Source organism: Equus caballus, chromosome 16 (assembly GCF_041296265.1).
Source record: "Equus caballus isolate H_3958 breed thoroughbred chromosome 16, TB-T2T, whole genome shotgun sequence".
Taxonomy (NCBI): domain Eukaryota; kingdom Metazoa; phylum Chordata; class Mammalia; order Perissodactyla; family Equidae; genus Equus; species Equus caballus.
The window spans coordinates 12,635,743-12,655,239 of record NC_091699.1 but is presented as its reverse complement, the minus strand read 5'-3'; the positions used below and the strand labels follow the sequence as shown (position 1 = coordinate 12,655,239).

Here is a 19,497-nt window from a genome sequence, read left to right as displayed (position 1 = left end):
TGAAGGTTGGGATCCCAGGCACGGACCTATACCACTCATCAGCCATGCTGTGGCAGCAACCCACATATAAAGTGGAGGAAGATTGGCAGAGATGTTAGCTCAGGGCTAATCTTCCTCAGAAGAAAAAAAAAGTTGTTTAGCAAGGAGAGCAGGCTTATGAATAAATTTTTTCAATTTCCCTAAACTTTATGTAATATTACACCATCTTGGGAATAAAAAGTAACTCCTTCCCTCTAAAAAGCTAGGTTCTCTTTTTTGGAATCAATGACATCAGGAGAAAAGACAGAACACAAATTTGTATTGTGCTACAAAGTTGTGCTACAAAAAAAAAAAAAAGCTACAGCTTTGTGAGAATATACCCCTCTAGGGATGAGGATTAGAAGGGAAGCATGCTGAGATCATTGAGGGTTTTCTAATTTTTATTTCCTTTATTGTTATACTGCAAATATACAAACCAAGATTGGGGGGAAAGCTTTTAACTTGTGTTTTCCCTATTCCCAGAAGCTCTACCTTCTTTTCCAAATTATAAAAAGTCTCTGTTTTAAATACAAGCTGATTGGGTTGTCCCTGAAACACATGAGCTCAAGCTCCTGACCTTGGGAAAGCGAATCAGAGATTCTATCGAGAAAGAACTGTGACCCAGCTCGGCTCGGCGGGGAGTTACTTAGGACGCAGGCTCACGCTCAGGTACAGCCTCAGCCCTGGGGGCCAGCGGGGTCACTGGGACATGTGACAGCCACTGTGTAAGGGACATAAGCGGAGAGGATCTGAAGCAGGCTGATTCTGGGGAAGGAGGCACAGGACCTCCTTGGCAGCCTCGGCCAGGCTAGTGACTGTTATCTGCCCCCAAGGATGTTTTTGCCATGTCTGCCCCCAAGGATGTTTTTTGCCGTGTCTAAACGTGGACTGCAAATTGAACATCATGCAAGCGGGTCGCTTTTCTCTGCAATTTTAAAAACAAAGTCAATCCTAGACTTGATATGGCTCAAGTCAGCTGGAGCAGGGGGCTTCTCAGGGGTTGAGAGAGACTTGGGCCACTTCTAATTTGGTTTTTGAATATGAAGAAATATCAAATCAAGTTTAAAATTTGTAGTATACTTTATTTTATTTTTTTGAGATTTGCCTTAAACTAAATCTGTTGCCAATCTTCCTCATTTTTTTTTCTCCCCAAAGTGCCCCAGTACATAGTTGTATATCCTAGTTGTGGGTCCTTCTATCGTCTACGCAGGAGGCCGCCACAGCATAGCTTGATGAGCAGCGTGTAGGTCCATGCCCAGGATCCAAACCAGCAAACCCTGGCCCCTGAAGTGGAGCACGTGAACTTAACCACTCGGCCATATGCTGTAGTATATTCTAAATGTTTACTTGAAATAATTAACACTTTCAACACACAAACATTGCATTTATAATAGTGCTATTCTAAAGACGGCTACAGAATTTTATAGATATGGATGAAGATACATATATTTTCTTTTTGGAATGAGCAGATATTTTGAAAAGTCAGCAAACAGGATAAATTTGTTTTTTAATAGTGTATTAGGAACATTTCAAATATGCTCAGTATCTTTTCTTTAATCTCTAGCAACATTTTCAGGTAAAGAACATCTAAATTTAAAGCAATAGATACAATTTTTCATTTGAAAAAGTACAATAAATACAAAGGGAAAATTTTACACATATATGTATAATATCCTATCTATCTATCTACTCATAGTGTACTCCAGGTGTTCTGGTTTGATAAAGGAAGACCAATTCAAGGTAATATGATAAGCATCTTCTTTTAATCCTGCCAATGTGTCTCTGACTCATGCACACCCTTGTATGGAGATGAGGCTCTTGGAGAATGTGCAACCTGGCCACTCGCCCATGGCAAGCCCTGCTATGAGACAGCCAGAGCCGCTGGGAGTGGACAAGCCTGTGATGCGGAATCAAAGGACGTCAGCTGAAATTGCAATTGTGCCATTTCTTGCGTCAACTCTGAGACTATATCCTCCACAGCGAGATGGAGACAGTAATAAAACCTCTTGACAGGGTTGTGGGGGAGATTAAATGAGATAGCGCATAGGATGATGCTCAGCACAGGGCTTAGCACAAACATTGCTCAACTGTTTGCTTCCTTAGATTGCCTCTTCCTGGCTCAATGTGAGGGCTACACTGGATGACGCATGTGAAAACAAAGGCTGGTTATAATTAGAAGTGGGTCACAGGGGCCCTCAGACTATGTCAAGACAGCATGTCTGTTTGTGTGTACATGGTGGTCGTGGGAGGTCTTTGACTCCCAGTTTCCCGGACACAGATATTAGACCTCAAATGCTAGAATACTTTTTAACTTCCTTCTGAGTCCCTCCCCTTTTGGCCGTCCCCAGGTCTAGCTGCCTTCTCAGAATGGTTCTGGAAATGCAGAGGGGCGAGTTCATGGGCAAGAAACTATGGGTCACAGCTCCTGACACTCAATTAATGCTTCGAGGCTGCATCCACATGTCCAACAAGGCCCCTGCCTGCTCCCTCTGACCTTCCCTCCCTCTCTCTCCCATCTTTTCTTACACTGCAGCCACTCTGGCCTTCTTTCTGTCTGTAAAACATGTCAAGATGCATTCCTGCCTCCTTCCCTTGCTCTTGTTCCCTCTTTCTAGAACATTCTTCCCCGAATCCCCACATGGCTGGCCCGCTTCCTCTCATCATTTAGATCTTCACTAGGCCCTACCTTCCAGGAAGGCCTCTCCTGCCCTCCTTAGCTAAAGAGCCACACCTCACTTCCTAGCCACTCTGTACCCTATTATGCTATTTTGTTTTCTTTATAGCACTTACCATCACCTGAAATTATCTTCTTTGCGAATTTATTATTTGACACCCCACAGAAGCAGAAGCTCATCTGTCTTGTCCATACTGCATCCCCACACTCAGAAAATACTCGTCAGGGGGTGAGTGACATCGGCAAAGGGAGTCGATTGTATGGTGACGGAGGGTGACAGACTTTTAGGGGTGATCACCTTATAGCGTATACAGATGTCGAACTAAAATGTTGTACACCTGAAGCTTATATAATATTATATACCAATTTTACCTCAGTAAAAAAAAAGAAATACTTGTTAAATGAATGGATGAGTGAAAGCCTGTATGACATCTTTACAGCAAAATGAATAGCTTCCTCCTGGGTGATCCATGGCAGTTTATTTATTCCTTTATGCAGTGCTTATCCTAGTTATGGTAGATTGATACATTGGTGCTCTCCAATGAAACAGAGCATCCAGTATTCATGTTCTTTTTTTTTTTTTTTTTGAGGAAGATTAGCCCTGAGCTAACTACTGCAATGCTCCTCTTTTTGCTGAGGAAGACTGGCCCTGAGCTAACATCCATGCCCATCTTCCTCTACTTTATATGTGGGATGCCTACCACAGCATGGCTTGCCAAGTGGTGCCATGTCCGCACCCGGGATCTGAACCAGCGAACCCCAGGCCGCCGAGAAGTAGAACACGCAAACTTAACTGCTGCACCACCGGGCCGGCCCCCATGCTCTTTTATAGTCCCTCACATATTAACTCTGGGATTGGCCATGTGACTTGCTTTGGCCAATGAGACATTAGCAAGAGTGACACAAGCAGAGGCTTGACAAGTGCTTGAATGCTGAGGTTTGTCCTCTTGGGACACTGTCTCTTGACGTCCTGAGTTACCTGGTAAAGAGGCCCAGCTACCCTGATGAAGAGACCACATGGAGAGATAGGTGAGCCCAGCCAGCCCCCACTGTTCCAGCCATTCCAGCTGAAGTGCTGGAAATGTGAGTTGAAGAAGCCCTCTTGGACATTCCAGCCCCAGCAGATACCAGGTAAACGGAAGAACCGCCCAGCTGAGCTCAGGCCAGATTGCAGAACTATGAGGAATAAGAAATCAATTATTTTTTTTAGAAGTTTGGCATGGCTTCTTACATGGCAATCGGTGGCTGAAACATCGCTTTATCTTCCATTATAAATGGTTGTGTATGAGTCGACCCTCTTCCCCCACTAGACTGTGAGCCCAAGGCAAAGGGTTGCAACATAACTATCCGTATCTTTCCCACTTTGCATGGCATCCTGCACAAATTGAAGTCAATCCGAGAGACTAGGTCAATAACTGATTCAAAGATGTATTGAGCTCCCCTACACGCTAGTCTCTGTGCTACTCGTGTGAGGCCAGTTGTGTGTTCGTGTGGCAGGGATGGAGAGGTGCAGAAAGAAGTCGTGGAGATTCACTGCGCAAAGACATCACAGGCTGTTCCTTGAGGTCAGAGATCATGCCCAAGTCCCAGCACAGCAGCCCAAGTGCAGGAGGTGAAGATCAGTGTCCAGAGAGGTCAAGACAAAGGTCTCCGGGAGCCAGAGAGGGCACGGCTGCCACCCCGGATACGGGAGACCCAGGGAGCGGCTTTAGAGCTGAGCGTCAGCTGTGTTCTAGCTGCTGTTTGAAGGCTCGGGGAAGTTGGCAAAGTGACCCCAGTCATGTTCTCATGTGATCTTTAAGGCCATCCTGTGAGGTGTTAGCGGGGTCGTTTTACAGCTTGTCCTTGGTCACACAGCTTGTGAAGGACGCAACAGCCAGGCTAACATGACTAAGCTCCCTGCAGACCCTGAAGCCAACTCCACTGCCCTCTCCCTGGCCCCTGAGGTTTGGGGGCCATACCCCTGTCCCTGGACCCTGGGCAGGCACACACCCACCTGACCTCCTGGCCCCCTTTTCCACAGGACCAGTGCTCTTTGGGAGAGAGAGAGAATAAGGCAGGTGCTTAACCGTGAAGCTCAAAACAAGGGGCCAACCCAGTGGCGTAGTGGTTAAGTTCGTGGGCTCCACTTCGGCAGTCCGGGGTTTGCAGGTATGGATCCCTGGCGTGGACCTAGCACTGCTCGTCAGACCGCTCTGTGGTGGTGTCCCACATAAAATGGAGGAGGACATGCACAGATGTTAGCTCAGGGCCACTCTCCTTGATCAAAAAAATCCTATCTATACTGCCTCCAAGTCCAAGTTGAAATAGAAAGGCTTATTTCTTCTGCCTTTTTTTTCCCCTCTTGGATGGAATTAAGCAAATTAAAATTCAGAGTTATGTCACAGTTTATCTCAAGTAGATTAGAAGCTATGATTGGTTATTTGAGGCTAGAAAAAAATTAATTTTACAATGAAAAAGAAATACATAAAAAAGTTTGAGGGGGAAGAGGGGATTCTTTTACAGCCAAACTTTTTCTAATAAAAAAGTCAAATAAACAGAAGAGTTAAAAGATCCAAAAATTGTGAAGAAGTTGCCATATTCACTTTACAAGTGGGTGCGTGTGTTTTCCTCAAAGATTTGGAGGTAATTTCAATTCTCCTATGTAACCATCATAGCATTTTCACACCTAAAAGGTTAACTATAATTAAACAGAATCTTTGGGGCCGGCCCGTGGCCGAGTGGTTAAGTCCACGCACTCTGCTTTGGCGGCCCAGGGTTTCACCGGTTTGAATCCTGAGCGCTGACATGGCACCACTCATCAGGCCATGTTGAGGCGGCATCCTACATGCCACAACTAGAAGGACCTACAACTAAAAGAATACACAACTATGTACCAGGGGGCTTTGGGGAGAAAAAGGAAAAATAAAATCTTAAAAAGAAAAATTTAAAAATTTGAACAGAATCTTTGAACACAGATGATAACTTTTATCTCTGTTTCTTATCTGGGAGCACAGGAAAGTTGGCCAGGGTGCTGGGCTAAATGTGGGGGGGGTGGGAAAAAAAGGGCTTTCTGATCCTCAAAGGCCCGGACAAATGTGTGAAGTTGGCATCATTCAAAGGTGTGTTTAAAACCATTTATGGGAAGTTCCCAGCTGCCTGGATTGTGAGCACGAGTAATTACCTGCCTGTGTAGCAGCAGCCCTGGGCCGACCTCACTGACCACCAGCGTGAAAATAGCATGAAAAACAGAAGTGAATGGGTCCTTGAGACATGAAACAAATTGTAGCCACAAGTCATCTTTGCAAGCACGGGGGGAGAAAGAAAGAAAAGATTCAGCACAAATAATTTCTGCTGTGAATGAACCTGGGTCTTCCCAGGGGGAGATGTGGGTGGGGGCAGTTTGACTGAGGAAGGAAAGGAGGCTCCAGCAGGAGGAAATTCCTTGCTGTGTTAAAGTAATAAAGAATGTGCTGAACTTCACTCTTCCCACCTCTGCCGGGCTCCGGCACAGGGAGCCTTCCCGCCCCCAAAGGTTTTGCAGAACCCTGCTGGGCATTCTGAGACAGGACGGAGCCTGCAGTCCTGCCTCCTTTCCCTACTCTTCTCGCCCCCTCTCTACTCCCCACAAACTGTTTCTCTTCACCTGAGTCCCTAAGTGTCCTCATCCATACAATGTAGATGGTCACATCTGCTTGCACGGCAGTTCTCAGGCAGGGCTAGGTGGAGCGGTGTGGGTGAATGTGTCAGGAACATTAGAACAGGTCCCAAGTAAATGGTGTCTGAATCATTCCTGGGGAGCCCCTGCCCTTGTGGAAACTACATTTCCCAGGCTTGCCCATTGGCTCATGGCTGGGCTCAGCCAATGGGAGATGCAAGTGGAAGCTTGGCAGGTAGAAGCAAGAGGGAAGGAGGAAGGGTATTTCTCCCTCTCTCCCTCTGCGGGGGGGTGGGATGGTTGCTGACCCTCCTCTGTAGTTCCAGCTCCCCGCCAGACAGCCCCTCCCTCTGTGGTCCCAGTGTCCACCAGGTGCCCCCACACATCAGTTCCTAGAGACGACTCTAGCCTCTGGGCTCTGGTGACACCACGTCTGGTCCTGGGGGCAGCAGAGGCTTCCTGTTGCTGCTGCTGCTTTCTGGGTTCCTTTGCTGTCTGCTGCTTAGCTCCCAACTCTTCTATCACTTGTGCAACCAACTCTTGTTAACTCTGTCTGTTTCATAGAATGACAGCGGTTTCGATTCTCCTGACTGGACTCTGGCTGCTACACACAATAACTGTTCAGACCAAGTATGCAGCAAAAGGACAACTCAGCAGGCTTGGAGTGCTCAAACGCTGCACATTCCAGAGAAGGGATGGGCCCTTGACTGGCTCCTGGGAGATAACCTATAAACTTTTAGAATATCCCGCCTGATAAGAGAGTCTTTGTATACCTGGGGCCTTGGGCTAACACCCGCAATGGGATTTATAGAGAACGCCTGTTTCTGTTTGCCTGGGGCCTTGTGCCACACTGTTTTAGCCTGACTTGGCTGATGGGGTAGTAGTGAAGACTGAGTACCTGTGGTCAGCCATGCAGGTGCTCCAACCCTCCGTGACTGACCCTCAAGAAAAAGCCTGAACACCAAGGCTCACATGAGCTTCCCCGGTTGGCCACATTTTGTACATGTTGTCACACATTGTTGCTGGGAGCATCACACACTGTCTGAAGGACTCCTCTGGGCGAGGACTGCTGGAACCTCACATCTGGTCTCTCCTGGACTCTGCCTGAGGCACTCGGTCCTTTCCTGACTTTAATCTTTATTCTTTTGCTATAATAAACTATAACCATGAGTATAACAGCTTTTCTGAGTGGAGTCTTTCTAGCAAATCATTGAACCTAAGGGTGGTCCTAGGGACCCCCAACACACCAATTGAAAAAGAACCTTTTTTTTACAGACAAAACATCTAGGGCCCCCAGAGTTTAAGTAACTTACCTGAACTGAATGCGGTTCTACTTGGCCCTAAAGCCCCGGCCCCCTCACCAGGCCACGCTGACTTTCATAAGGACAGGGCAGGGGGTGAGGGACACGGGAGCAGAAAGACCACTTGATTGAAAATTGGAAGCAGATGGCTGTGAAGGCCCCTTCTGGCTCCAACAGCTTATAAATCTGTAAGTCAATAAACACCTATGGAACTCTTGGACTAAGCAGTCATTTGCTTGCCGGGGAGTGAGCGGAGAGGGTCTGTGTGGGCAAGGCCAGCCTCGCTGCAGAGGGAGGGAGGACTGCAGAGGAAGGGATCAGGGTGGAGGACTGCAGAAGTCCAGGCAGGCAGGCTGGCAGCCCGGACTGGGCGAAGGAGGGCCAGGGTGGACTCAAGCGACCGGGCAGGAAATGGGCTATTGAACATCTCCTGAACATCTCCGCTGGGAACCTTGTTTTCCATCCCTCCGCCATACTAGGGAGTGTCCCAGGTGTCCACATTTCAATAAATGATATTGGCTAAAGCCAGAAATACAGCATCCTCTCTGATCCCTCCATTTCCCCTGCTTCACCTGCCCACAGCAAATCATGTGAATTCTATTTCGGAAACATATCTGACGTGGGTCCTCTTTTCTCTCTCTCCCTCCTCCTCTCTCTCACTTCCTCCACCTTCGTCCAGACCATCCTTTTGCCTTTGCGCTGGTTGTTCTCTCTGCCTGCCTGACTGGTCCCTTCTCATCCTTCCGGTTTCAGCCATTACGCGGCCTCTGCAGAGAAGCCTTCCCTGCCCACCCCAGGGAGAGGTCTGCTCTCTCCTTCTCTCCACAGAATCCTCTTTTTGTTCTTCCTTTATGGGTTTTCTTACTCTAACAACAACAACTAGTATTTGTTGCGTACACTTACAGTGTGCCAGTCACTGTTCCAAGCATGTTACATTATATTAATTCATTTAGTCCTCACTTACCCAACTTTGTCTTAAATTAATTTTAAAGCTAAGGAAACAAGTTTTAAACTATTGCCTCAGCTAGACTGTGCACATTATTAGGGCAGATATCTTGCCTGTCCTGTTTGTTGCTGATCCCCAGAAGCCAAGCATACAGCCTGGTCCCTAAGGAGGAACTCTGTATGTATTTGCTGAAGAGACAAAGAAGAATGTAGATGATTGAATGTGGAGAATGAGGGGAAAGAAGATGTCAAGGATGGCCCCCAGTTTCCGGGTTATGCAACTGGGTGGTGCCATTAGCAGAGGTGAGACGCTCCGCAGAGGGAGCTGACGGGCGGACTGGAGACGGCAATGAGCCAGGTTAGGGAGTGTGGAGCTGAAAGGCACTTATGAGGCTGCACTGGGTCTGGCGCTCAGTCTGGGCAGTGGATCTGGGTTTAGGAGCGGTCAGCATGTAGGTAGATATTTACCTATGAGTGAGATAAGACAGCATTTGTCTTTTTGTGACTGGCTTATTTCACGTAGCATAATGTCTTTAAGGTTCATCCATGTTATAGCATGAATCAGAACTTCCTTCCTTCTCAAGGCTGAATAATATTCCATTGTATGCACAGACCACACTTTGTTTATCCATTCACCTGTCTATGGACACTTGAGTTGCTTTGGCTATTATGAATAATACTGCTATGAACATGGTGTATAAATATCTCTTTGAGCCCTTGCTTTCAATTCTTTGGGTTATATGCCCAGAGGTGGAATTGCTGGATCATATGGTAATTCTGTTTAATCTGTTTTTTTTCTTTTAAGTATGCTTTTTGGTGAGGAAGATTGGCCCTGAGCTAACATCTGTTGCCAATCTTCCTCTTTTTTTTCCTCCCCAAAGCCCCAACACCTAGTTGTATATCCTAGTTGTAGGTCATTCTAGTTCTTCTATTTGGGATGCTGCCACAGCATGGCTTGATGAACAGTGCTAGGTCCGTGCCCAGGATCCGAACTGGTGAACCCTGGGCCATCAACGCAGAGTGCATGAACTGAACCACTTGGCCATGGGCCAGCCCTCTTTTTTATTTATTTTTTTGCTGGGCTGACATTTTGCAGATCTTCCTCTATTTTGCATGTGGGTCACCGCCACAGCATGGTCCAGGTCTGCACCCAGAACTGAACCTGGGCCACTGAAGTGGAATGCCTGGAACTTAACCACTAGGCTGTGGGGCTGGCCCCTATCTGTTTAATCTTTTGAGGAACTGCAATGCTATTTTCCACAGTGGCTGCACCATTTTACATTTCCAATAGCAATGTACAAGTGTTCCACATTTCTCCACATCCTTGCCAACACTTGTTTTCTGGGGTTTCTTGACAGTGGCCATCTGGAAGGGCATGAATGAGGTGGTACCTCACTGTTGTTTTAAGCAGCTATGTTTTGGAATGACTTTTACGTGGCAATACATAAGTAACACACCATTTCATTTTGTGAGTTCCAGGAAGGGAGTGGTTATTGGTTTCAAATACAGCTGAAAGATTGGGCAAGAGGAGAACTGAAACAAAAGTCCTCCAGAGTCATCACAGAACAAAGGCTGGGGACCTTGGGCAGAGCAGATCCAGTGGAGGCGGGGGTGGGGGTGGGGTTGGGGAGTGGTGGCGAGACTTGCAGCAAGGAAGAATAAGGGCAACTTTTTAAAGGAGTCACCTATATAATTTTAATGGGTTGTCTATGTTCTTTCCTGTGAGGGAGAGAGAAATGGAAGGGGGTGCAGTCAGATGGTGGGTTGCATTCTCTTCATTTTGAAGCTGGAAAGGAACTGATCACATTTAAATACCTCTGGCACCTCTGGCACCTCTGGCACCTCTGGCAGGGCTGGGACTAGAATCCCAGCTGAATGGCTCCTGAGCTCGCACATTTACCAGAATGCTTTGCTGGCTTGCCCAATTCCGAAGCAAAATAAAAACAAGACTAATATCAACCAGCAACATTCTGCTTTGTTTCCCCTTGATGACTACTTTGAGTCTTCCTTGGGTGTAAATATCAAATATTTAATTATTTCAAATATTCTCTCTCTCTCCCTGCAGTGTCCTGCGTGGCCAGGGTGAAGATACATGTTTAATCTGCCTCTTGGGCAGTCCAGCTCCATGTCCTTCCTCCCCCATGCATCAACTCTTGCTCAGGACTCTTCTGAGCAAAGCACAATGTATAGTAGATCCCTAATGACTTTTTTTTTGGTGAAGGAGATTGGCCCTGAGCTAATATCTGTGCCAGTCTTCCTCTATTTTGTATGTGGGTCACTGCCACAGCATGGCTTGATTAGTGGCATAGGTCTGCACCTGGGACCCGACCCCATGAACCTGGGCCGCTGAAGTGGAACATGCTGAACTTAACCACTACGCCACCAGGCCAGCCTCTAATGACATTTTTTGAAAGAGAAAACAAAACACCCCTATGGCTAAAATTGCTGGGGGTTTCCAAGTCAAAGGCCCTTCACAAACTGCACCATGAACACCCTCTGGGGGGTGCTGGGACTGGGTCCTTGCACATGGAATATGTTCCTGCTTTATTCACATGTGTGATTCATGGACACTCCACCATATCGTGCATGTGTATTTTAGCTGTTTATGTAAAGGCAGACTTGTTCTGAGGGCCTTCTGACTACAAAATCCCCAGGCCCGGGCACAAGCCAGTGTTTACCGGGCCCAGGTGTTATGGTTTGTATGAAGAAGCTCCCCGAGGGGTGAGCACAGGCCTCTGGACTCATCACAGACACCACCTTTGAGTTTATTGGGTCCTCGTTATTCTTCAGTCTGCTAGAGCGTGGAGATGTTCTAGACTCTTTCTATTCATTGTCACCAGCCCCTGATGAGTCACTAATAACTATTCAGCCCCATGACTCCCCCTGGAGGGTGGAGAGAACCTGTAGGTGGCTGCTTCTCCTCCTACTTTGCAGTGACAGGAAAACCATCCCTCAGTAACCCTGAAGCTTTGTTGCGTGCCTATTCGGCCCACGGTCACACACTCAGAGGAGAGCAGGATGGGTGTTAATTTTGTTGCTTGGGAACTGAGGATCCACAAGAAGCCGAATACTGCCCTCAGACTCCCAGTCAAGGGCTCTTTCATCACGTGACAAGAAAATCATGGATTTGCACATGAACATTGATTTGACTTTAGCTATTATATTATGTTTTCTTTTTAGTAAACCATCAGTGATCAACATGAAGGAATTTCCTATTGCAGAAAAAAGATAAATGTGGAGTTGCCCAGACCAGGGCTAAAATCTGGGCTTTGTCATTCATTCATTCAACTGCTATTTACATTGTACCTACTATGTGCCAGGTGCCAGGGATATGGCAGACAAGGAGCTGCCTTAGTAGCTAAAGGTGGAAAGATGACAATAAGCAAGTGTGATGGTTAATTTTATGTGTCAACTTGACTGGGTCATGGGGTGCCCAGATGTCCGGTCAAATATTATTCTGGGTGTTTCTGTGAGAGTGTATTTGGATGAGATTAACATTTTATCAGTAGACTGAGTAAAGCAGATTGCCCTCCCCAATGTGGGTGGGCCTCATCCAATCAGTTGAAGGCCCGAATAAAACAAAAGGGCTGAATAAGAAGGAACAACACCTGCCTGACTGCCTTCAATCTGAGACATCAGCTGTCTTCCTGCCTTTGGACTCAAACTGAAACATCAGCTCTTCCTGACTCCTGAGCCTGCCAGTCTTCAGATGGGAACTACACCATTGGCTCCCTGGTTCTCGGACCTTTGGACTCAGACTGGGACTAAATCATCGGCTCTCTTGTGTCTCCAGATTGCTGACTCGCCCTGCAGATCCTGGGCCTTGCCCTCTTCCAAAATCCTGTGAGCCATTTCCACATAACAAATCTCTCTCTCCACACACATGCGCACACACACATCCTATTGTCTCTGTTTCTCTGGAGAACTCTGACTAATACAACAAGCAAACAAATCATCAATTTGGACAGTGATAAATTACCATGAAGAAAACAAAACATGATCGTGGAAAAGAGAGGGGGTGGTACTTTAGTTATGGAGGTCAGGATTGCCTCCCTGAGGAGGCAGCCTTTCAGCTGAGCCAGAGCAGGAGAGCAACAGCCATGTAAAAGAGGGGGAGAATGGATGGGCAAAGGCCCTGCAGTGGGCAGGCTTGTGGGGAGTTGGAGGAACAGAAAGAATACCAGTATGGCTGAGGGGAGCGTGGCGGGAGAGGAAGGCAGGATGCAGGGCATTAGGGCCTCATGGTCCATGAGGATGAGTTTGGACGTTATTCGGAGAGCAAGGGGAATCCTTTGGAAGGTTTTAAGAATGTGTGTAACCCTCTCGCTTGCTTTGCATCCCTAGCTTGCTGTGTGATCTTGGGCAAATGAATGTAGGTCTCTGAGCTTTAGTTTCCCAGCATTGTAGTCAGGATCAAATTAGATAATATAAGAGAATGAGTTAGTACTGGGTCTGGCCCAAAGAAGTGGCTGTAGAAATGTCAGTTTCTCTTCCTGGTTGTTCACTAGGGGCAATGATTGGCAAATGCTGACACTAAAACAAGCTGGTGAAGTGGAACTGGCATGAATTTTCTGGAAGACAGTATACAGCACATCTTTTGACAAGGGACTCCTCTGCTAGGATTGTAGCCTAGGGAAACAATGGGAAACAAGGACAAAACGTATACCAAGGATGTTCATCACAATATCATTTACGCATGGAAACAACTGAGTGTCTGAGATAAGGGATGGTTTAAAGACACTTGGGTACATTAAAACAAGAGCTTTGGAGTCAAATGGACTTGGGTTCAAACTTTGGCTATTCCGCATCCCCTGGGTAACTTCTGGCAAGTAATCCCATTCTGTAACTCTCAGTCAACTCAGAAAATGGGGCTAACAAGAGCAACGCCCACCACTTAGGGTTGTGTGAGAATTAAAAGAGAGCGTACGTGCAACACATCACACAGTGCCTGGCGCCCAGCAGGCCTCCAATCCATGGGAGCTGTCTACTTTAAAAAAGCACAAAGTTATATTTATATAATGATCACTATGCTAAAGATTGCTTAAGTTGATCTGTAGATTTAATGCAGTTCTAATTAAAATCCCACAATTTGTTTATGGAACAAGTTTTATTTGGAGGATTTATGTGGAGGAGGAAAAGCCAAGAAGAGGCAAGACACACTCTAAGAAGAATAAGATGGAAGGACTCACCCTAGTAGATACTGATATCAAGCCTTATTCTAAGACTATGATGAGACAGTGGCATTGACACGGGGATGGACAGACTGACAGTGCTACAGAATAGGCAGCGCAGAAATAGATGCATTGAAGTGGGCCTTTCACGGATGACATACGAACAGAACATAAATGGAAGTTTGATATAGGACTAAAGCAGCACTGCAGATCAGCGTGGAAGGAAAGGACTATCCAACAAATTGTGCTGGGGCGATTGATTATTCACACGGGAAAAATCAGCTGGCTCCTTCACACCATATAAAAAAATTTCAGACGAAGTCAGAACTTAAGTGTGAAAAGCAAAATTTTAAATCTTTAGAAGAAAACATAAAACTGTAGGCACTAGCCATATGTGGCTATTTAAATTTAATTTTAAAGTAATTAAAATTAAATAAAATTTAAAATGCAGTCCCTAAGTCACACTAGCCACAGGTCAAGCGTTTGGCAGCCACTGTGGCTGATGGCTACTGTACTGGACAGCACAGATAGGGAACATTTCCATCACTGCGGAAACTTCTATTGGACGGAACTGATACAGAACATCTTTCCAACCTTGGGACAGAGAAACATCTCTTTAAAAAGACAAAAAATGCTATCCACAAAAGAAAATACTGATAATTCAACAACATTAAAATTTTAAACTTCCATTTATCAAAATATACTATTAAGAAAATGAAAAGACAAATCACAAACTGAAAGAAGACAGCACTGACAATAGAGAACTCCTACATATTGGCTACCAAAAAACAACAAAAGGGGGGCTGGCCCCATGGCCGAGTGGTTAAGTTCGCGCACTCTGCTGCAGGTGGCCAATGTTTCGTTGGTTTGAATCCTGAGCGCGGACATGGCACTGCTTATCAAACCATGCTGAGGCAGCGTCCCACATGCCACAAATAGAAGGACCCACAATGAGGAACATACAACTACGTACCAGGGGGCTTTGAGGAGAAAAAGAAAAAAAATAAAATCTTAAAAAAAAAAAAAAAGGCATGAATGGGCATTTCAGAGAAGTAGCATGATTATCCAATAAACAGATAAAAGATTTTCAATTTCAGGGAAAAGCAAATTAGACCCCAATGAGATTCCATTTACAGCCACTAGATTGGCAAAAAATAAGTTTAACAATACCTAGTTGGAGAGGATATGGGTCCATGGTGGGAATATAAATTAGTACAAAAATTCTGGGAAACAGTTGGCATTATCTCGTAAGGTTGAATATCCTAGCAATTCCTCTCCTTGTGCATATCCAAGAGGCATTCCTGCATATCTGCATCAGAAGACAGGCACAAGAATGTTCATAGCAGCATTTTTTTGTAATAAAAAAACTGGAAACAACTTAGATGCCCAACAAGAAGAAAACAGGTAAATATATTGTGGTAATTCGCAATGGAATATTATGCAGTAGTGAAAAGGATGAACTACAGCTACATAACCTCAAAATGAACCTTAGATAATGCTGAGTACAGAAATTCCTTGAACGCTACCTGTGACACCATTTTTATAAAGCTCAAAAACAAGCAAAAACTATACAGTCCATTGTTTAAGCATACATACATACTTGATTTTTTTTCACAAGTTTCAATAAACTAAAAGTTACCTCTGGGGTTGGGCAGGGCATAATAATACAGGGGGCCTCTGTATCTGGTAATGTTCTAGGTCTGCATTCGGGAGGTGAGTTCATGGGTGTCATTGCATTCTCATGCCCTAAAATTTACATGTGCATCACATGTATCCTTTTGTATGCATCAACTGTAAATGAAAATGTAATTAAAAAAAAGAATGGCTGATTTTCTCCTTTTCTTTTTACTTTGCTGTATTGTTCAAAAGGTCCCTCCCCCTAAATAAATGCTTTTGTTTTTCTAATCGGAAAAAAAAAGAAATATATTAAAATACCTGGGAAACGACGTGCTGAATTCAGGAATCATTTACAAGTAGAATTGCGTTATGATGTTCAGAAGAAAAGGCGTAAAGAAAGCATATTTAGGGGGTGACCCAATTCCCTAGGTCATCTTCTAACCACCGTGTGCTCCAGCTCAAACCTTCCTGAAGGTGGCTTTACCCCAAGATTTCATTTCAGTTAATGGCTTGGGGTTCAGGAGAAGCAGAGGCCTTTGCAAACTTGGAAACCTAGTTTTGAATGCCAGCTCTGTCATTCAGAAGCCGTGTGTCCTTTGACAACGTATGTAACTTCTCTGAGATTCAGTTTTCATGACTGTAAAAGCACAGTGATGTTTACTTTGAACTTTCTTTGGGTGGGTTAAGGTTAAAATACATTGTGTCCATCTCCTGGTGAGTACGCGACAAATGCCAGCACTTTTATTGTGACCTCCCTGCCCCAATAATGATCATACCTTATTACAGTGTAGCCCTTTACAGTTTGCAAAGGTGGGGGGGGCAATATTCATCATCTGATCCTAAAAAAGCCTCATTCTTATTAATAATATAGCTTACATGCATAGAGTACAGGTATTTGCTATGTTCATAAGAATTATGTAATAGAAATATGTAATTATGTAATAGTGTAACATGTTCATGAGAATTATGTAATAGTGCTCAGTAAGTGCTGCAGGAATGAATGAATGCTTTCAAAGGTAGATGTGAGCAAAGAAATAGAGGACTGCTTCTGTGCCTGGAGAACTCATTTTACGAGGCTCAAAGCTGCCCCTAAAGCAAAGGCAGTCCTGAGTCTCCGTTATATGGAGGGGACCCTCAGGGCAGGCCCAGGACTCTGAAACTGCCCTGAGTCATTCTGGCGGACAGCCAGAACCTGGCAAGGGGCCCTGCTCTTGGCAAGAGGCCCCAGCAGACTCTCTTCCTGCTCTGGCTTCTGAAAAACTAGAGGTAAAAGACTTGGTGCCACCTGGAGGGCAAGAGTGGGTACTTCAGATGAAAAATGCTTAGAATAGAACAGCTCTTTTAGTTGTGGGGTGAGGGCGGCGATGGTAGTAGTGATGGTGAGAAGGTACCATAAAAATAATTTCTGCTTTTTTTAAATTAAAATTTTGAGATAATTGTAGACTCATGAGCAGTTGTAAGAAATAATACAGAGAGATGCTGTACCCTTTACCCAGTTTCCCCCAATGGTAACATCTTGCAAAACTATGGTATATAGATTCATGGAATATAATTGAGAGTCCAGAAATAAACCCAAACATTATGGTCACTTGATTTTTGACAAAGGTGATGACACAATTTAATAGGGGAAAGAATAGTCTTTTCTACAAATGGTGCTGGGACAACAGGATATCCACAAGCAAAAGAATGAAGCTGGACCCCTACCTCATACCACGTACAAAACCAACTCAAAACAGGCCGAAGACCTAAGTGTAAGAGGTAAAACTATAAATCTCTTAGGAAAAAATATAGAGATAAATCTTCATGACCTTGGCTTAAGCAATGATTTCTTACACAACACCAAAAGCACCAGCAACAAAGAAAAATAAATAAATTGGACCTCATCAAAATAAAAAACTCCTGTGCTTCAAAGGGCACTATAAAGAAAGTGAAAAGACAACCCACAGAAGGGGAGAGAATATTTTCAAATCATATATCTGATAAGGGTCTAGCATCCAGAATACATAAAGAAATCTTACAACTCTATGGTAAAAAGATAAATAACCCAATTTTAAAATGAGCAAAGGATGTGAATAGACACTTCTTCAAAGATACACAAATGGCCAGTAAGCACCTGAAAAGATGCTCGACATCTTTAACCATCAGGGAAATGCGAATTAAAACCACAATGACATACTACATCACACCCAGTAGCATGGCTACAACCAAAAAGACAATGACAAGTGTGAGCGAGGACGTGGAGAAATTGGAACCCTTATTGCTGGTAGGAATGTAAAGTGGTGCAGATGCAGTTTCTCAAAAGTTAAATATAGTTATCATATGACCCAGCATTTTTACTCCTAGGTATATGCCCAAGAGAAATGAAAACAGCTTACACAAAAACCTGTACACGAATGTTCATAGCAGCATTGTTCACAGGAGCCAAAAGTGGGAATCCAAATGTCCCTCAACAGATGAATGGATAAACAATAAACAAAATGTGGTGCATCCATAAAATGGAATATTATTCAGCAATAAAAAGGAATGAAATACTGATTCATGCTACAACATGGACAGACCTTGAAAACATCATGCTAAGTGAAAGAAGCCAGACACACAATAGGCCACATACTGTATGATTCCATTTATACGAAAAATCCAGAATAGGCAGATCCATAGAGACAGAAAGTAGATTCAGTTTTGGGGGCATCAGGGAGGGGAGTAAGGAAAGGAGAATGATTGCTAATGGATATGGGTTTCTTTTGGGGGGTGACGAAAATGTTCTGGAATTAGCGATAAAGGGTACACAACTTTTTGAATATACTAAGAACCACTGAATTGTATACTTTAAAGGGGTGAATTTTATGGTATGCGGATTATATTTCAACTTTTTTTTTAAAGATTAGCACCTGAGCTAACATCTGTTGCCAATCTTTTATTTTATTTATTTCTTCTTCTCCCCAAAGCCCCCCAGTACATAGTTGTATATTCTAGCTGTAGGTCCTTCTAGCTCTGCTATGTGGGATGCCACCTCAGCATGGCCTGATGAGCGGTGCCATGTCTGCGCCCAGGTTCCAAACATGCGAAACCCTTGGCTGCTGAAGCAGAGTGTGCAAACTTAACCACTTGGCCACAGGGCCGGCCCCTCAATCTTTAAATACTTGTAAAATTAATAAATACTATCACAACCAGGATATGGATCTTGGTAAAACCTCCCAATTGTGTTCAGATATCCCTTATTTTTCCTGAACTTTCAGTGTTCTGTGTTTTTAAAAAGGACTTAGTGATTATCATGAAGAATATATATTACATTTAAAAAATAATAAAAGCCCTACAATTATATAGATAAGCCCATACTTAGACCTGGAGTCACAACCCACAATTCTCATTCTTAGCAAGGTATTGTCAAAATTGTCCTTGGTATAGAGTTTTATAGAATTAACATCATAACAGGTTATTAACCCAACACAATTCATCTGTATTTCATCATCTTAGCACAACAATTCAAGTCTCTGGGGTTCTCTTCTGGTTTTTAACCATGAGACATACTTATTTCATCTCAATTATGAGTACTTCTACACTCTGCTTTTCTTGTTTAATGTCTCATTTGTTATAAGAAGCTTGCATACCGCCTCACAAGTCGTCAGTAATTCATTTATCCCTTTATAAAGGGTGTGGAATATTTCATCCAATGGATGTGCCATAATTCCCTTAATCATCTCCTTATTGCTGGGCATTTCGAGTGTTGTCAGTTATCTTGCAGCAAACTGCTGCAGTGGGCAATTTTACTTTCTTCTTTTGGCTGATTTCCTCCAGATAAGGGGTGGGGTTTCCGGTAAAGATTTTGACCATCTTTCTGGCTCTCGACGATTTCACCTTGGCGCAAGATCTCCCTCCCCCTCCCTACTTCCCCCCAGCCACCAGACTCAGCCTCTGCAAAGCCTGACGCTAAAGGCTGGCCCCTCCGCCGTCACCTCTCCTCTCACTTTGCTGTCAGCCCCTCCTTCTTCACTCGCCAGCCTCTGCCCCAGCCTCCTGCCGCTCCTCTCCACCTCCGGCTCACCAGGGCTCCTTCTCCTCCCCGCTAGGCTTCGGGCTGTCCCCTCCCCAGGCAAGCTGGTGCCACGCGTGGCAGCGCTGGGCCGTCCTGACTCG

General features: G+C 44.7%; 1 long non-coding RNA gene across 2 annotated transcripts in view; it reads right to left on the bottom strand.

The window, feature by feature from the left end:
- LOC106781778 (uncharacterized) overlaps positions 1 to 19,497 on the bottom strand; it is a 42,430-nt gene that overhangs the window by 22,253 nt on the left and 680 nt on the right. The window lies entirely within an intron of this gene.